The sequence below is a fragment of the Helianthus annuus genome, chromosome 5, assembly GCF_002127325.2.
Source record: "Helianthus annuus cultivar XRQ/B chromosome 5, HanXRQr2.0-SUNRISE, whole genome shotgun sequence".
Classification (NCBI taxonomy): Eukaryota; Viridiplantae; Streptophyta; class Magnoliopsida; order Asterales; family Asteraceae; genus Helianthus; species Helianthus annuus.
Genome location: NC_035437.2, coordinates 27,134,062 through 27,153,305, shown reverse-complemented (window position 1 = coordinate 27,153,305; position 19,244 = coordinate 27,134,062).

Genomic DNA, 19,244 nt, shown 5'->3' with positions numbered 1-19,244 from the left:
AGCTGGTAGGTTCAGTCTGTAGGCTACAGGGCCTATTCTTTCAGTGATTTCGAACGGTCCAACATACCGTGGATTGAGTTTGCCTCGTTTACCAAAACGAACCACACCCTTCCAGGGTGAGACTTTAAGTAAAACCCGGTCCCCGACCTGAAATTCCAATGGCCTCTTACGCTTATCCGCGTAGGCTTTCTGACGATCGCGTGCTGCCGCCATGCGTTGTCGTATTTGTGCAATCTTTTCTGTGGCGTCCACTACAATTTCTGGACCCGTAATCTGACTATCCCCCACCTCTGCCCAACAGAGAGGTGACCGGCATTTACGTCCGTACAATGCCTCGAATGGAGCGGCTTGAATGCTGGTGTGGTAACTATTATTGTATGAAAACTCCACTAAAGGGAGGTGCTTTTCCCAGCCGTTGCCGAAATCGATAACACACGCTCGAAGCATGTCTTCTAAAGTTTGAATCGTGCGCTCAGACTGCCCATCCGTCTGAGGGTGATATGCTGTGCTCATGTCTAAACGAGAGCCAAACGCCTTGTGCATCGCTTGCCATAGCTCTGAAGTGAATCGTGCATCCCGATCCGAAATGATGGAGGTGGGCACCCCGTGCCTCGAAACGACTTCTTTAAGATAAATGTCTGCGAGAGTGGAGAACTTATCCGTTTCCTTTATCGCTAGAAAGTGTGCAGACTTGGTGAGTCGATCCACGATTACCCATATTGTATCGTTCCCACGCTGAGATCTAGGTAGGCCTGTAACAAAATCCATGGAAATTTCTTCCCATTTCCACTGAGGTATCTTAGGCTGTTGAAGTAGGCCTGCGGGTTTCTGATATTCAACCTTGACTCTCGCACAGGTCAAGCACTTGCCAACATAGGTGGCGATGTGGGCTTTCATACTTGGCCACCAGTATGTTGTCTTGATGTCGTGGTACATTTTATCCGACCCTGGGTGTACCGAGTAGCGAGACTTGTGAGCTTCATCCATTACCAGCTCGCGTAAACCGCCATAAAGTGGGACCCAAATACGCCCCGCTACATAGTAGGCGCCGTCTTCCTTTTGTTCCATTCGTTGCCTTGAACCGCGTAAGGCTTCAGCCATGACGTTTTCGGGTTTTAATGCTTCTATCTGAGCAGCTCGTATCTGTGCAGGAAGACTGGACTGAATAGTAAGCTGTAGCGCTCGCACGCGCTTAGGTAAAGTGTCTTTCCGACTAAGAGCGTCGGCCACAACGTTGGCCTTGCCTGGATGATACTTGATAGCGCATTCGTAATCATTAAGCAGTTCGACCCATCGTCGTTGACGCATATTCAATTCCTTCTGCTTGAAGATATGCTCGAGACTCCTGTGATCGGTGTAAATTGTGCACTTGGTACCGTACAGGTAGTGTCGCCATATCTTAAGCGCAAAAACAACAGCTCCCAGCTCTAAATCGTGCGTCGTGTAGTTCCGCTCATGAACTTTGAGTTGACGAGAAGCGTAGGCAATAACTTTATCCCGCTGCATCAATACACAACCAAGCCCCTGTATCGACGCGTCACAATAAACCACGAAGTCATCCGTGCCCTCTGGCAATGAGAGTATAGGTGCGCTGCAAAGCCTATCCTTTAAATACTGAAAAGCGGTTTCCTGCGTATTACCCCATCTGTAAACAACACCTTTCTGTGTCAGCATAGTGAGCGGCTGCGCGATCTTGGAGAAGTCTTTGATAAACCGCCTGTAGTATCCCGCCAAACCCAAAAATTGGCGTATTTCCGTTGGTGTACGCGGTGCAGGCCAGTTTCTGATCGAATCTACCTTGGATGGATCGACATGAATCCCATCCCTGTTCACTACATGGCCTAGAAAGTGGACTTCACGAAGCCAGAAGTCGCATTTTGAAAACTTTGCGTACAGTTGCTCCTTTCGAAGAAGTTCCAAGATAAGATGTAAGTGTTGCTCGTGTTCCTCCCGACTCTTGGAGTAGATCAGAATGTCGTCGATGAAGACAATGACGAACTTGTCAAGATAAGGTTTGCACACCCTGTTCATAAGATCCATGAAGACCGCAGGCGCGTTCGTAAGCCCGAATGGCATGACCAGAAACTCGTAATGGCCGTAGCGAGTTCTGAATGCTGTCTTGGAGACGTCCTCATCCCGGACTCTCAGCTGATGGTAACCTGACCTTAGATCAATCTTGGAGTAGTAACTCGACCCTTGCAACTGGTCGAATAAGTCGTCAATGCGAGGGAGAGGATAGCGGTTCTTCACTGTGACCTTGTTGAGTTCACGGTAGTCAATGCACATCCTGAAAGTGCCATCCTTCTTTTTCACGAATAGTACTGGAGCTCCCTAAGGCGAAGAGCTTGGACGAATGAAGCCTTTATCCAAGAGCTCTTGTAGTTGCTTTGACAGTTCTTCCAGTTCAGTTGGAGCTAAACGATACGGTGCGCGAGCTATAGGTGCTGCTCCTGGAGCTAGCTCGACTTGAAATTCGACCTGACGATGAGGCGGTAGGCCAGGTAAATCTTCTGGAAACACTTGAGGAAATTCTCGTACAACTGGAATATCCTCTATTCTTTTCTCTTTCGAAGCTGCATCAGTAACCAGTGCCAAGATAGCAGTATGTCCCTTTCGCAAACATTTCTGAGCCTTCAGGAAAGAGATGATGCCAACCACAGCACCACTCTTGTCGCCTTGAACTTCGAGAGGTTCCTTCTCCGAACGAGGAATACGAATGATCTTCTCCTTACATAGAATCTCTGCCTGCTGCTTAGATAACCAATCCATGCCGATGACGATGTCGAAACTACCCAGAACTATAGGAATAAGGTCGATGGAGAAAGTCTGACCAGCTAAAACAATGTTACAACCCTTAACTATCTGTGTGGCTTCTACACTTTTACCGTTGGCTAGTTCTACGACATGTTTGGTGCTTAGGGGTGTTGGTGTACGTTTTAACAATTTGCTCATTTTCAAAGACATATAACTCGTATCCGCGCCCGAATCAAACAAAACAGTAACATAAATATCATCGAGAAGAAACTTACCCATAACGACGTTGGGATCATTTCTGGCATCACCCTGCCCCAACACAAACACACGGCCCCTTGCATCATTGCCATTGTTATTCCCCCCATTGTTGTTGTTGTTGCCATTGCCCTGATTGTTGTTATGGTTGTTGTTGTTGTTGTTGTTGTGGTTCCTGTTCAGCTGAGGGCAGTGCCGTTTGAAGTGACCCTCTGCACCGCAATGAAAACACCCTTTGTTGCCCTGCTGCTGATTCTGCTGTGCTTGAGGCTACTGCTGATTCTGGTTCGCAGGTCGAGGGCTTCTACAATCTTTGGCCTCGTGACCCATCTTGAGGCATCTTTGACAGCGACCCTTATTACACTGGCCACTATGGTGCTTGTTGCAGGTGTTACACTTCGGGAGGTTTCCTCGATATCCCCCCTGTCTGTGGCTGCCTGAGGAGTGCTGACTGGGACTCTGGTAACTGTCTGTCTTTCGTTGCTGAGCTTGTGACTGCACTGAAGCCGATCCCTTGCTAGAATCCCCATCCCATTTTCGCTTGCTTTCACTGGGAGTAGCAAGGGTAGTAGAAGCAGTAGCGGTAGCAGTAGCGCTGATACGCTTTGGCAGTCTGTTCTGATCCACTGCCTGATCTGTGATGCGGTGAGCGAGGCGCTGAATAGCCTGAATGTTGTCGAGATTAGCCGATGTTACGTGGCTCTGGATTTCTGGCACCAAACCCTTGAGATACAACTCAATACGCTTGTATGGAGGGTCCACCATAGTTGGACATAGCACAGCCAACTCGTTCGACCTCTTGGTATAAGCCTCGATCTCTAACCCAGTCATCTTCAAATGATAAAACTCATCCTCCAGCTTGTGGATGTCTTCCCGAGTGCAGTATTCACGCTTAATCATTTCCTTAAAGTCATTCCAAGGGGTGGCGTTAGCAGCTGCCAACCCTAGGATCTGCACTTGCGCGTTCCACCAAGTCAACGCGATCCCTTCCAAAGTACCAGTGGCAAACTTAACCCTGCGTGCCTCAGGGCATTCACACATCTCGAACACAGACTCGAGCTTTTCAAACCAGTGGAGGAGTCCAACCGCTCCTTCAGTGCCACTGAACGTGCTAGGGCGACAATCCATGAAATTCTTGAAAGTGCAGACAGGCTGCTGCGCGTGTTGACCTATTGTGCACGAATAGGACAGAGTTAAATACGAGAATTAATGTAGGATCTAAAGATCCTAGTGTGTCTATACTGCAGGGTATACTACCTGCTTGAGCGGCTGCAACTGCCGCAGCAACTTGAGCTTGAACGAGAGCCTCTAGCTGGGCTTGTGTTATGTTAAGTCGTCCGGCCATTGATCTTCACATCAAAGGCAATATAAATGAGAAAGATTCGCAAATAGTGCGATGATAGAAGAGTGTAAGCATGTAGGGGTTCTTAAGCAATAACAGGTAGTGAGCAAGAGTAGGGTAAGCATACTACGAGCAAAGTTCTAAGCAGTTCTAGGAAGCAGGTAATAAACATAAACCTTATTACCTAGGATGTCGAGTCTTGCACGTGGAGCGTAGCGTCGTTGTGGATCGTTGAGAGCACTGTTCTGGTTATAGTCTGGTTTTAATAAAAACGTTTTCCCATATTAAAACCAAGTTCTCTATAACCAATGGCTCTGATACCAATCTGTCACACCCCCAAAATCCACCTGCGGAGTATCACCGCTTGGGAGCGTGACTGACCAGGATCAAGCCACCAATCATATAGAACATTGTACAAAGTAAAAGTAATTGCAATATAAACCAAACCAAATCCATATGAAAGGTGTTTCCAAAACATAAGTAAGTTATCATTGTTTAGCGGAAGCGTATAATCAAAACCCAACATAATTAAGTACGAAATGTCATAAGTGTTTAATAAGATAATCACGATCCAAGCCCACAACGACCCGCTCCTCCATGTGCAAGCTCCATATACCTAACGACCTGCAAGGCATGTAACAGAGGATCAACAACTAGTTGAGCGAGTTCACAGAAAGTAAATGCGTAATAGTAAGCTCGTTTGTAACAGGTGGCTCTACTGGGCCGTTAATACGTTCTATAGGTGGGGGCTTCCCACGTTGTATAACCACTAGACTACTCGTAACCATAAGTATCCTTCACAACCGAGGATAGTAATAAGCATAAGTATCCTTCACATCCGAGGATAGTAATAAGTATAAGTATCCTTCACATCCGAGGATAGTAATAAGTATAGGTATCCTTCACAACCGAGGATAGTAATAAGTATAAGTCTACGTAGAGGGTAAGTATGTGTCCTGCACAACCGAGGACAGTGAATAGCATAAGTATGTGTCCTGCACAACCGAGGACAGTGGTATGGTAGTCTAGTAACAGTATAAGTACAGTTCTAATCAATCTCAATCCTTCAATCCCAATTCCCGTGCCCTGGGAATCCCATGCCTTAGTAAGGGTGTGAACTCACCTTGGTTTGCTCGGTATGCTAGGTTATGCACTCACAAGTATCAATCAAGTCCTATTGTAAGCACGTATAATAATCAGTTTCCGTTTGTAACAATCTTGCACACAAATCTAACGTCACATAGTGTGTTTGGCAATTATTCAACATGCGGCATTTAAGCAGTCAGTCGAATCTATGTAAACTCATACTTGACAGGATAAACAGGCAGTTAACATCCTCTACTAGGTTAACACATGAAATAGGGTTACATGCATATCTTACCGAGTTAACATCTAACGAGGTAAATAAACTAATAGGGTTTATTAAGTTGACAACGTTAATAACGAACAAGTTCATTAACTAACAGAGTTTCATGCTGACAGATTTAACATAACAAGTTTACTGCAGTTAATCACTTAACAGGGTAGTAACTACAGGTGCATTTCACACGATACATCACAAAGCTCAGACAGGGACTCAGGGGCATTAACCTCGGACACAAAAGGTGAGGGCATTCCTCATTTAAAAGTCGGACAGGGGAAATGTCTACAAACTCGGACCTTTGATACTTATAACAAGAAGTTTGGACAACATTTATGTTTGTTAATAAACTCGGGTAACATGAGAGCTTGTAAAACTCGGACCTTGCACAAGCAATAAACTCGGACCATGTGAGTTCCTTAAACTCGGACATGGGGAGGGAATTAAAAGTCAGACTATTGGGCTTGAAGCCCAAACTCGGACCTCATCATCAATCAAACTCGGACTACATGCTCCTTAACAAACTCGGGCATCTTGGCTGTTATGTGAAACTCGGACATCACATTAAACTCGGACATCACATTAAACTCGGACTAGAGATGCATTAAACAAGCTCGGACATGATAACATTTTATAAATTCGGACCATATGCATGTGTTTAAACTCGGTCATACATGATTAATTTAAACTCTGACTTACAATCATGGAATTCCATTCATTTCACAGGCTCCAAATAATCAAAGCAGTTACGTTTTTATGTTCAAACCATCGTGAAAACCCTACTTTCATTGCGTCAGACTAACATCAATCTAACAAATCATGCATTCTCTTATTACCAGGCAAACGATTAAACGACTACTCAATATCATTATCATCATAATCAAATCCAGAATCGCAAAACGTTAAATGAAGAACTAGGGTTTTCATGAACACACAATCAAGAATCAAGAATGGATAATAATCAAGCAATCAATTAGGTTTACAAGTATTACAATAATCGATAAGCAATTACCTTGAATGATTCTAGAGACATAGAGAAATCGAAAGTGATGAATGCCTTGTGCCAATGATGGTGGTGATGATGATTGTTAGGGGGATTAGAGAGTTGCAAGTACGTGTTTTGGTTTTTGTGTGCAAATGATTAGTGAAATGAGATTAGGGTTAAGTATCTAGGATTTCACTAATTACCATCTACTTCCCTAAGTATTATATTTTACACATGCACACCATCTCATAACCATTTCCTAGTTTCACCACCAAGTTCATATATTTACCAATTTCACAAATAACAAACAACTATGCACAATCAAACAATCAAAACATATATAATTTCATGGCAACCAAATGTGCAAATAAACGACTAGTCAATACATGATCGTGCAATAAATACGAAATAGAATCTTGGAAATTCGAGTTGTCACACATTTCTAGAGAAACTGTCCGAATGTGAAAGGTCAAAATGTCAGGGGCAGAGCTTTTGAGTTGAATGCTGGGAAGGCACGTGATGATCCTGCAGTTATTACCGGTACGTTCTTGATCAATAACCATTCTGCGTTCGTACTGTTTGATACTTGGGCTGACTTGAGTTTTGTTTCGAAAAACTTTGAACCATTTCTGTGTTCTCAAACAAGTAAGCTAAGTAAAAAGTACTCGATAGAATTAGCAAATGGTAAATTGATAGAAACTAGCGAAGTCATTCGTGGTTGTAGTATCCGGTAATACGATCATAGTTTTAGTATCGATTTGTTACCAGTGGACCTGGGTAGTTTCGATGTAGTTGTTGGGATGGATTGGCTATCCAAGAATAAAGCTGAGATTATTTGTTCGGAGAAACAAGTGCGGATACCTCGTCCTTGTGGTAAAGCTATAGTTGTTCACGGTGACCGATCGAGTCGAGTATCGAGAATTGTTAGCGTTATGAAGATGCACAAAATGTTGCGCAAGGGCTATCCTGCGTTTTTGGTTAACGTAGTGGATACGAAGGTTGAAGGTAGGAAGATCGAAGAAATTCCTATAGTTCGTGATTATCCGGAAGTTTTCCATGAAGACTTACCTGGATTACCCCCTGCGAGACATATCGAATTTAGAATTAATCTTGTACCTGGTGCTGCACCGATTGCAAAATCTCCTCGCAGATTAGCACCGTCAGAAATGAAAGAGTTGTCGAATCAGCTTCAAGAGCCACTAGACAAAGGTTTCAGTCGACCAAGCTTTTCGCCTTGGGGAGCACCTATTTTGTTTGTGAAGAAGAAGGATGGTTCCTACAGGATGTAAATTGATTATACAGAGCTGAGCAAGTTAACTATCAAGAATCGGTATCCTCAACCAAGTATCGACGATCTGTTTGATTAGCTGCAAGGATCCAACTACTATTCGAAGATTGACTTGCGTTCAGGCTATCACCAGCTAAAGGTTGTTGATGAAGATGTTCTGAAGACTGCTTTTCGAACACGTTATGGCCATTATGAATTTTTTGTCATGCCTTTTGGCTTAATTAATGCGCCAGCAGTGTACATGGATCTCATGAACAGGGTGTGCAAACCTGATTTGGATAAATTCGTGATAGTATTCATTGATGATATACTTATCTATTCGCGAACCAAAGAAGATCATGAGCAACATCTGAAGATGATTCTTGAGCAGCTGAAGAAAGAGAAGCTATATGCCAAGTTCTCTAAGTGTGAATTCTGGATCCGAGAAGTTCATTTTCTCGAACATGTCATAAATGAGAAAGGTATACATGTGGATCCGTCGAAGATAGAGGCGATTAAGAATTGGGAAGTGCCAAGGACTCCGTCAGAGGTGAGACAATTCTTAGGAATTGTTGGTTATTATCGGAGATTCATAGAGAATTTATCCAGGTTAGCACAGCCATTGACGCTATTGACCCAGAAGGATAAGAAGTTTGATTGGACAGAAAAGCAGGAGAAAGCTTTTTGGCTGTTGAAGGAAAAGTTGTGTAGTGCGCCTATTCTTTCTCTTCCTGAGGGAAATGACGACTTCGTTGTATATTGTGATGCATTACGTTTGGGCCTAGGATGTGTGCTTATGCAGAAGGACAAAGTGATAGCCTATGCATCTAGACAGCTGAAAGTGCACGAGAAGAACTACACGACTCATGTTTTGGAATTGGGAGCTGTTGTGTTTGCCTTGAAGATTTGGAGACATTATCTGTATGGCACGAAGTGTACGATTTACACAGACCATAAGAGCCTCCAGCATATCTTTGATCAGAAGGAACTCAACATGCGACAGCGGCGTTGGGTAGAGTTACTCAATGATTACGAGTGTGATATTCATTATCACCCGGGAAAAGCAAATGTCGTTGTTGATGCGCTCAGTAGGAAATAGCGGGAGAAGCCTCTGCATATGCGTGCTTTGGGTTTAACCATACAGACGAGTTTGACTGTTCGAATTCACGATGCGCAGCGAGAAGCTCTAAGGGATGAGAACCTGAGAAGAGAAGGTTTGAGCGGTTTAGAATGTGAACTGATACCAAAAGTGGATGAAGTGATGTACTTCATGAACCGGGTTTGGGTTCCGCTTAGAGGTAACCTACGTGAACTGGTTATGAACGTGGCTCATAAGTCTAGATATTCGATTCATCCGGGTTCTACCAAGATGTATCAGGATATTAAGGAGTTATATTGGTGGCTGAATATGAAGAAAGATATTACGGTGTACGTGAGTAAATGTCTGACATGCTCGAAGGTTAAGGTTGAACATCAAAAGCCGTCTAGGCTTCTGCAACAACCAGAGATTCCTAAGTGGAAATGGGAGCATCTTACGATGGACTTTATCACCAAATTACCCCGTACGTCAAGTGGACATGACACCGTTTGGGTCATTGTGGATCGATTGACAAAGTCTGCTCATTTATTAGCTCTTAAGGAAACATACAACACGAAGAAGATATCGCAGTTGTACCTCAACGAGATTGTAGCCCGTCATGGAGTACCAATGTCAATTATCTTGGATAGAGACGAACGGTTTGACTCCCGATTTTGGCGATCTCTTCAGGAGTCGCTGGGTTCTCGGTTGGATTTAAGTACTGCGTATCATCCTCAAATGGATGGCCAGAGTGAGTGAACCATTCAGACGTTAGAGGATATGTTGAGAGCGTGGGCGATTGATTTCGGTGGAAGTTGGGATACTCATTTGCCGTTGGCTGAGTTTTCTTACAACAATAGTTATCACACGAGTATCAAGGCCTGTCACACCCCGATTTCCACACGTTTCACCGGTGGGCCCCGTGGGGGATTACCGTGACGTAGTTGGCAACAATATAGTCAAACCACACAATATTTAAATGCACAGCGGAAGCATAAAGATAGATATATTTCAACCATCAAATGTAATATCCAAGTATCACAAGTAGTCGAAATAATCCACAGGGGATCAAAATAAAATAGGAAATAATGTCCAACAGATAGTGGCATCCCAAGCTTGCGAGACTCTAACGATGCTAAGGAGTGGCCAGCCTATTTCCTGTAGAACCTGCATTTAATCTTTTTGGGGAAAATACGTCAGTTTACACTGGTAAATACATTCAACCGACACTTTTGTAAAAGGTTTAATAAAATTGATTTGAATGCACAAGGCACAAACTTTTTATAACTTGGGATAATTAATCAATTAAATCTTGTAAAAGAATTACATGTTCACTATGCGTTCAGTCGCCCGGGTCGTGCCGGGTTTAAGGTTAATAGACACGCCACATAGCATAAAGTTGTGGCGGGAAAACCAACGGTTATACCTTTATAAATATAGACACATTGTCGGGTGTACGCCTACACCCGCGTGTCAAGGTCGTGGCCATTTCGTAAAACGCTGCCAAGGATATCCGGGACATGGTCATTAAGCTACCAAAGGCGTAAAGCCAACAAAACCAATTTTTAAATGGGTCACATTGATAATACCCAACTACTAATGAGTTAGGGTCAATTGCCCGACCAAGCGGTATTTTATATACCGTAACCCAAGCCCGTATAACGGAAAATAAGTTAAAAGTATTTACCTGAGCAAGTAATAACCTCAACAAACAAATGCAAGTATATTTTACTGGTCTCCTATTCTGGAACGAAGGTTTATAACAACCTATTAGAATCCTAACGGGTTTTTAATTTAGCCTTAGCTTAGACCGGTCAGTTTCAAATGATAAATACGGTTTAATCGCATGAAAGGCGAAAACCGGTAATGGAATGTGGCTTAGACCCAACAAGTTTGAAGACTTGTTTTATATGGGTAATATAAACACATTCTGGATTTTGAGGTAAAAATGTTAAGGTTTGACCCGTTTCGGCTAGTTTATGTAAACTAGTTACATAAACCGAACCGTACGCGCAAATGGCGTAACGGGTAACCGTAAGAGTCCTACACAGATTTCCTAAGTCAATATGCTCTAAGGAGGTTGTGGTATCAGTAGGATACCTTCCATTATACCCATAACGAGTTTAATCCCAATATACGCCCCGTAGGGGTATTTTGGTCATTTTAAAGATTATAAAAGAGGTTTCCGAGTTCTACAGAAAATCTGAGTTTTCCGAACAGGTTATAAAGTTTAAAATACTTTATTTATTATTTAAAATCAGTAGCAACTGGATTCGGGTCAAAATACCATGTAGAACTCATTTTACGTCCGAAAAGGGTATACTCGGTATTTACCGAATCAATGCCATAACCGCAGGTTACGAGCAGGTTAAAAATAATTAAAAATCTTTAAATATCTCAAAATATTATATTACATCAGTGTGTAAAAGGTTTGGTGTCGAAATTTTGGGTTTAGATAGGCTTTGTGCTAATTGCGTCGTTTTAATTACTAAAGTTTCCTTATTTGCGCTATTTAGCATAACTCCTATTCTAGACCTCAGATTGACATGAAATTTTAGGGACGTGCTTCGAAATCAGTAACTAAGGTTATTGTCCTTTCACATGTCCAAAATTCTCGTTTTAAAGTAAAAAGGGCATTATGGTCAACTTTTAAGCATATAACGGAAATGTGCAAAAGACTCGGACAAACAACGAACCGGCCACAGAGGGTTATACCATCATGTAACCTGGTCCTAAGAGAGTCCTAAGGCATATCTAAATCATACCACAACGGGTCAGAACTGAAGTCAAAGCAAAAGTCAAAGTTTTGTGACTTTTGGTTCCGAACCGGGTCAAAATAGTAAATGGTCGGATCAAACAAGCTTAGACCAGTTATAATAATTATTATCATATTATATGAGTGATAAAACAGGTTACATGCCACCTACATTTCTGATTATGAATAAAATCGAAAGTTAGCATACTGTTGACTTTTGCTAAGCAACTTTGACCCGACATTTGGACTAGTTAGAGTGGGAATCAGAGGGTGCCCTTTTAAGGGTTTAAAGCCCACATAATTACCAACATATAACTACCTTTGTTTCGATTAATCACTGGACCATTTGTGATTAACCGTTAAGTCAATTGTTAATTACGACGGATTGACTTTTAAGCTATATCTAAGCAAAAACTCAACTAAGAAGGGTGGAGCACACTTACAAGAGTTCTATGCACGACCAGGGATGAGTAGTGAAGGCACTTGAGCTCCAGAAATGATCAATGGGCAGATGAAAGGTGTGAAGAACATTGTTGCAACTAATGGCCCTTTTATAGTAAATCATACACCTTAGATCATTGACAACTAAGGCTACAAGTGTTCTTAGATCATCAACATCTGTCCCTGAGTGCTAGGGGACGTTCAGGGGGCGCCCATGCTCATAATAATGGCTCATATGTCGGTTAAAACACCAAACAGTGCTTCTGTCCGAATTATCTGCATCTGGGATATTGACGCGGCCCGCGTAAAGGTCCTCTTAACCTTTACGCGGCCCACCAGAATCCTTCTGACAGAGCCCATTACTTCTACTGTCATCGCGGCCCGCGTAAAGTCCTTGCAACCTTTACGCGGCCCGCCTGAGACTTGTTTGTAAGATTTTTCAAATCTTTTCAATTATTACCGTTGGCCTTTGGCGTTTCGAAGGGGTAATTTTGCACATTGGGCCTCTTTTATTTACGTATAAGGGCCTCGTAACTTTTACCCGCGTCGTTAAGTCCTCGGTTAGTTTATTACTACTCGAAAAGTCCTAACTTTCAATGTTGACGCTTTTAACCCCTCGCATACGAATTTGGTCATAACTTTCTCATTTTAAAACGGAACCTTGCGAAATTTATATCGTACATTCTAGTGAGCGTAATTTACTGTTACGAAGTCTCGGGTTTGTTAAAGGGTCACCCAGAGGTATAACTTAAAGATGTTGACACATTTAACCCCTGTAGTTCGTAATCTCTCACTTTCTTCCACATTTCGTTCCGTACGATCCATGATTTATTCGTTTGAAGGTACGAGCATCATTTAGGGTTACTATAGAGTATATTTATCCCTTGTTGACATTTTAAACCCTCGAATTCACATACTTTCTATGTTCGTCAACATTAGTCCCTATTTTGTATTTATTACCACATGTAAACTTATGACACGTGTCAATACATTATAGGACGCAAATATTCGAGGTGTTACAAGGCCGCTCCTGTTGGACCGTTGTTTTGACCCGAAAAGTCAGCCGAGACAGTTCATCATCACATATAAAGGCGGAATCAGTATATATGATGTTACAACAGCTTGTCCTTTCAATTCCACTGCTTTTATTGCTTTCTAAGTAAATTTTGACAGAGTTTCGCTCCAGAGCACATACATGACTACTGATCCACTCAAATGAACCCTCTATTTATAGGCCACACCGGTTCGCTTATTTGACCGACAAATAAGCTAACCTACAACTTTGCACTATAAGCGGACCATCTCAAGTATCTATGAGCAAACCTGATAAACCCTATGAGCGGACCTATATAAACTAAGTACACAAAAGCGAACCTCACTCATAAAATACATGTTTTGACATTTTAGCCCCTCTGTTGACCTATCTTAACCTAAGACTTCATGTAGACGTAGTCAACAGACATCCTATGCATCAACAGACTCCCCCTTGGATGTTGACGTAGTCTTTATCAGTCTTCAGATCCTGAGTCTTCGGTCTTGGTCTTTTCTCCGACTCTGTCTTCTCCTCGTAAGCATTCTTCACAGGTTTCAGAATTAACACCTGGCTCCGACTTCCATCTTCCCTTTAGCAGTTGATCCAGACTCCCCCTTTCACAGACTCCCCCTCTCAGTATGCTAGGATCTTGAGATATCTGGTTCGAGCTTTGACAGTTTTCCTCCGTTGGGAATAATGAAGTCTCCAAACCTGTTACTTAACCAATAACATTATGATCTATCTCTTCTAACAATAAAACACAAACTCAATCAGCTTTAGAAATCCACTCAACTCTTCAAGTTCAAATTAATGACCCTGATCACTTGATTAATCTACCAAGTTCAATTTAATGACCCTGGTTGATCTTTTGACGAATCAAACTGATTTAGTAAATATCATTTTCAACTTTTTCTGAAAATAACAAGTATCAAGTTAATGAACTTGTTTTTGACTTTGAAAACAATTAAACTTCCAACAATGTAAGCTCTCCTCATTCTTCAGCTCAGAATCTCCTGCATCTGCTTCATCTTTCTAGAATCCGACAATCAACTTTCCACTCTGGTTTGTCTAAAATAAAGCAGAAATAAAATCTTTTTGGATTTTTAATGTGATCTAAACTAAGAAATGAAATAACAGAAAACTTAAATTGCAGAAAGTAAACTATTTACAAGTTTATTTTTGGCAAGCGTGTCAGGGAATCATATCAGCTTTTCAGACAGATTACAAGTACCGTTAAGCTACATTTCATACTCAGACTTAAACAATTCACCTCGATTGTCGATATACTGATCCATCTTAAATTCTCATACAAATTTCAATCTATTCAGGATACCGTTTAAGTGTCTTAAGAACTTAGATCAATTCATGTGTCCCACCTCTTGAATATACTCCCGTATCCAGAATCCCAGATATTCAGTCTTACAGGTGAGTATACCACAGATGATATCTGTAAGGGGTTAGGTGCGAAACCGTGAGAGCTCAGGTCAGAACTTCCGTTCAGCAGAGAGATGACGGCTCGACTTTTGGTGTGTCCCCTTTAGAGGATCTTTTAGCATTACAACAGCAGCGACTATCAATTTTATTGTTTCATCAGCTTGCTGAGGGCGATGCTATGTTTCAAGCATTTTGCAGAAAGTATTATTCGGGGACTAGGTCAGTACTTCCATACAGCAGAAGTCCTGGAATAATACCCCAGATATCACTGAGTATAAAGACCTAGTATCTCAGAATATGGGACATTTCAAACGAGATTTCAGGGGTTACCTATATATCCAAGTAGTGTTCCCCACGAATTTCACAAGTTTGAAATTTTAGGTTTATATCCTGAATAAATCTACTAAATGTACGAAAACCTATCGACACATCGTTAGTGAGACTGTTTAACTCTTTTTGACTTTCCAAATCTTTAGCATACTGTAATTGTCTAGCTGATGTACAATCATTTTCCCTATATACACAAGCTCTTTTTCAATTTTATCATGTTTTTGGATTTTTTCATTTTTACTGTTTTTGTATTTTTATGAAAATAAACTATGTACAACTATCTATCTCCCCCTAAATACCAAAACACGTAAAAAATCGACAAACCATTGCAGATTGTTTCTCGTCTTCATCCGCAACAGTACTCTCATCAACGCTCACAATTCTATCCGACACCGAAAGCAATTTCATACCATTAAGTTTTAACAAATATTGAAACCGATTTTTATCAAAAGCTTTGGTATGCAAATCAGCTTTTTGTTCGTCAGTGTGGATTTTCTCAATTCGTATCAACTTTCTCTCGAAGCAATCGCGAATAAAGTGATGACGAATTTCTATTTGTTAAGTTTTAGCATGATGTACTGGATTTTTAGTTATATTTATTGCGGCCTCATTATCAACAAACAGAGGTGTGTTAAGAAACTGCAAACCGTAGTCGCGCATCTGTTGCTGTATCCACAGGATCTGAGAGCAGCAACTGCTAGCAGAAACGTACTCCGCTTCACATGTAGATAGCACCACAGATGTTTGTTTCTTACACTGCCATGTAACCAATCTAGGACCAAAGAACTGGCATCCTGCAGTTGTTGATTTCGCGTTGACTTTGCAGCATCTGAAATCCGAATCGGAATACCCTTCGAGCGTAAAATTGCCTTTCCTAGGATACCATAACCCCAATGACGGAGTACCTTTCAGGTAACGTAATATCCTTTTGACAATAATCATGTGCGATGCTCTCGGGTTAGACTGAAATCTTGCTGCAAGGCACGTTGGGTACATGATGTCAGGACGTGAAGCAGTCAGATACATCAAAGAACCTATCATGGAACGGTAGAACGTTTCATCAGCCCTGTCTCCGGTGAGATCTGGGTGAATCCCATGATTAGTCGCAAGTGGGGTAGCAGCTGGAGTAGAACTTGACATTCCAAATTTCTCTAGAATATCATGCACGTACTTCGTTTGATGAATGAAAATTCCCTCAGGTAGTTGTTCAACTTGTAGACCCAGAAAGAATTTCATCTCCCCCATTGATGACATTTCGAATTTCTGCTTCATCACCTGTTCGAAATCTTTGCACAATTTCTCAATCGTTGACCCAAAAATTATATCGTCCACATAAATTTGTACTATCAGAAGATGACCATCAACGACTTTAGTGAAGAGAGTGGCATCCACTTTTCCACGTATGAACTGGTTAGCGAGTAGGTGTTGAGACAAAGTCTCGTACCAGGCTCTCGGCGCCTGATGTAGACCATACAACGCTTTGTCCAGCAGATAAACTTTGTTCTTGTGGATTGGGTCAGTAAAGCCCGGCGGCTGACCAACATAAACCTCCTCTTTGACCTTCCCATAAAGAAACGCTGACTTTACATCCAACTGATATACTTTGAAATTCTTCCAAGACGCAAATGCTAGGAAAATTCTGATAGCCTCTAGTCGTGCGACAGGAGCATAAACTTTGGTAAAATCAATCCCCTCCAGTTGACTAAAGCCCTGAACAACGAGTCGAGCTTTGTTCCTGACAACCACTCCTCTATCGTCCCTCTTACATTTGAAAACCCATTTTGTATTGATTTTTATTTGACAATCCGGCAAATCCACTAACTTCCACACTCCTAACTTTTCAAACTGACTTAACTCTTCTTGCATCGCTATGACCTAAGAGTCTTCAGTAAGCGCCTCTTTGTAAGTTCTCGGTTCGACCTGCGAGATAAAACAACTTAAAGAAAATTCAGTTTGTAAAGGTGCTACTGTAGAATAAAAACATGTTAAGCCCTGGTCAATTTGACGTCTCGTGCGAACGCCCGATTGCAATTCTCCTATGATCAACTCTTCTGGATGATAAGAAAGAGTTCGCGGCATCACTTCGCTTGGAACATCTACATTTCCCTCCAGATTAGTAACATTCTGCTCTGCATCTTGTTCACCAACTTGGTTTGTTTGACTTGATAACTGGATCTGCTCCCCCTCAAGATCTGAATCACCATGGTCAAATACTGGCATGTTATCAGCTTCTTGATCATCATTCACATCCGACTGATTACCAGGAGCAACTTCATTATCATGTTCACCAGCATTACTAGGACCTGCTTCATCGTCATTTGAAGTCTCCCAAGCTCTTCCAGAATACTCTGCTGGGAACCTGAGCTGCGACTCATACTCTCGCAAAATATCCAGCTCATCAAAGAAATCTTCTTCTTCCTCTGATTCTTCTCTCATGTCAAACGAATCCCAAGGTTTGTCATAATGATAACACCATGAATCACCAGGATTCTGTGGCGGCATAGTGTAACCTTGACATTCAACATTCGCTGCTTCAATAATCCGCTTCTCGCTTGGAACGAAGACACGTCGTGTAGGACTTGAATAACCAAAAAAGATTCCCTCAATGGTCTTTGGACCAAACTTTCAATTAGGCTCTATCACCGTACAGGGAGATCCGAACGGTTCTAGATACTTCAAATTCAGCTTGCGGTTATTGATTAGCTCAAAACACGTTTTGTTGAACTTCTTTACAGTAAGAACTCTGTTGAGAGTATAGCATGCAGCAGAAACAGCTTCAGCCCAGAAATTAATTGGTAACTTAGAGTCTGCAAGCATCGTTCTGGCTGTCTCGATTAGCGTCCGGTTTTTGCGTTCTGCAACTCCATTCTGCTGCGGAGTGTACGGAGCACTAAATTCATGCAGTATACCTCTTTCATCACAAAATTCTTCCATCTTACTATTTTTGAATTCAGTACCATTATCACTTCGAATTTTACAAATCGGCCTCTGGTACAGATTCTCAATTCTCTTAAACAACGCCACCAGGCTGTCAAACGTTTCGTCTTTTGATTTCAAAAACATAACCCAAGAAAATCTGGAATAATCATCAGTCACGACCAAACAGTAGGAATCTCCTGTTATACTCTTGACATTCACTAGACCGAACAAATCCATGTGAAGTCGTTCCAATGGTCTTGAAACTGAATTAACTTGCTTTGTAGGGTGTGACTTTTTCTTCTGTTTGCCTTTGACACAACTTATGCACTCCCCTTCCAGATGAAAACCTTTGACATGCACTCCTGTAACCAAATCGTTATGCACCAAGTGATTCATCTTCCTTAGGTGAATATGTCCCATCTTTCGGTGCCATAATCTTGATTCTTTCTCTGTTGCTCTTGACACAAAACAATGAGCCTGACCCTTGGTTGTAGTAGCGACGCTCATGTCCAACACGTACAGATCATTGACTCTTGGTGCCCTCATGATGTTCCATTCCTCAGGTATCACAAATCCCGGTTTCAAGATCAAACATTCTTTGTCGGTGAAATGAGTAGTATACATCCTGTCACAGATCTGGGAGATACTCAGCAGGTTGTTCTCCAGCTCAGCGATGTAGTTAACCCTCTCAAATGTTACAATGCCATTCGATAACGTTCCTTCACCTATGATCTTTCCTCTTTGATTACCCGCAAAACCCACCAAACCACCGTTAATGTTATTCACATCATACAGTAATGCAGTCTTCCATGTCATATGTCTAGATGCTCCACTATCCATGATCCACCTGGATACAAGTTTTGGAAGATCCTGCGCATAACAAATCATCATTTAAACAACTTCAAGAAAGATGCCGATTCATGCTTCGCTAACCAGGAAGCTCCGGCAATTCAAGCTGTTTAGTCAAACATGGTGTCCACCCAGGCCTCATCAGCCTTAGGTGTAACCTTGACTCTCGCAATTTGAATTTTGAAATTTTCAGCCTTGAGAGGTGGAAAATTTGCATCATAATCAACCGTAATTGATTCTTCAGCCTTTTTCACCTCAGAAGTCGAAACTTTCTTCTCAACTTTTGATTCAATTTTAGGTTTCCACACCTGTTGAGTTACTGCAACCCTTTTGTAAAATGTGTCATTTTTAGTTACCGACTTCTTTACGGGTTCATTTTTCACTTTTAAGTTGGTAATTTTAACATTTTTCTTCTCAACAACCTTCTTCTCAACAAACATCG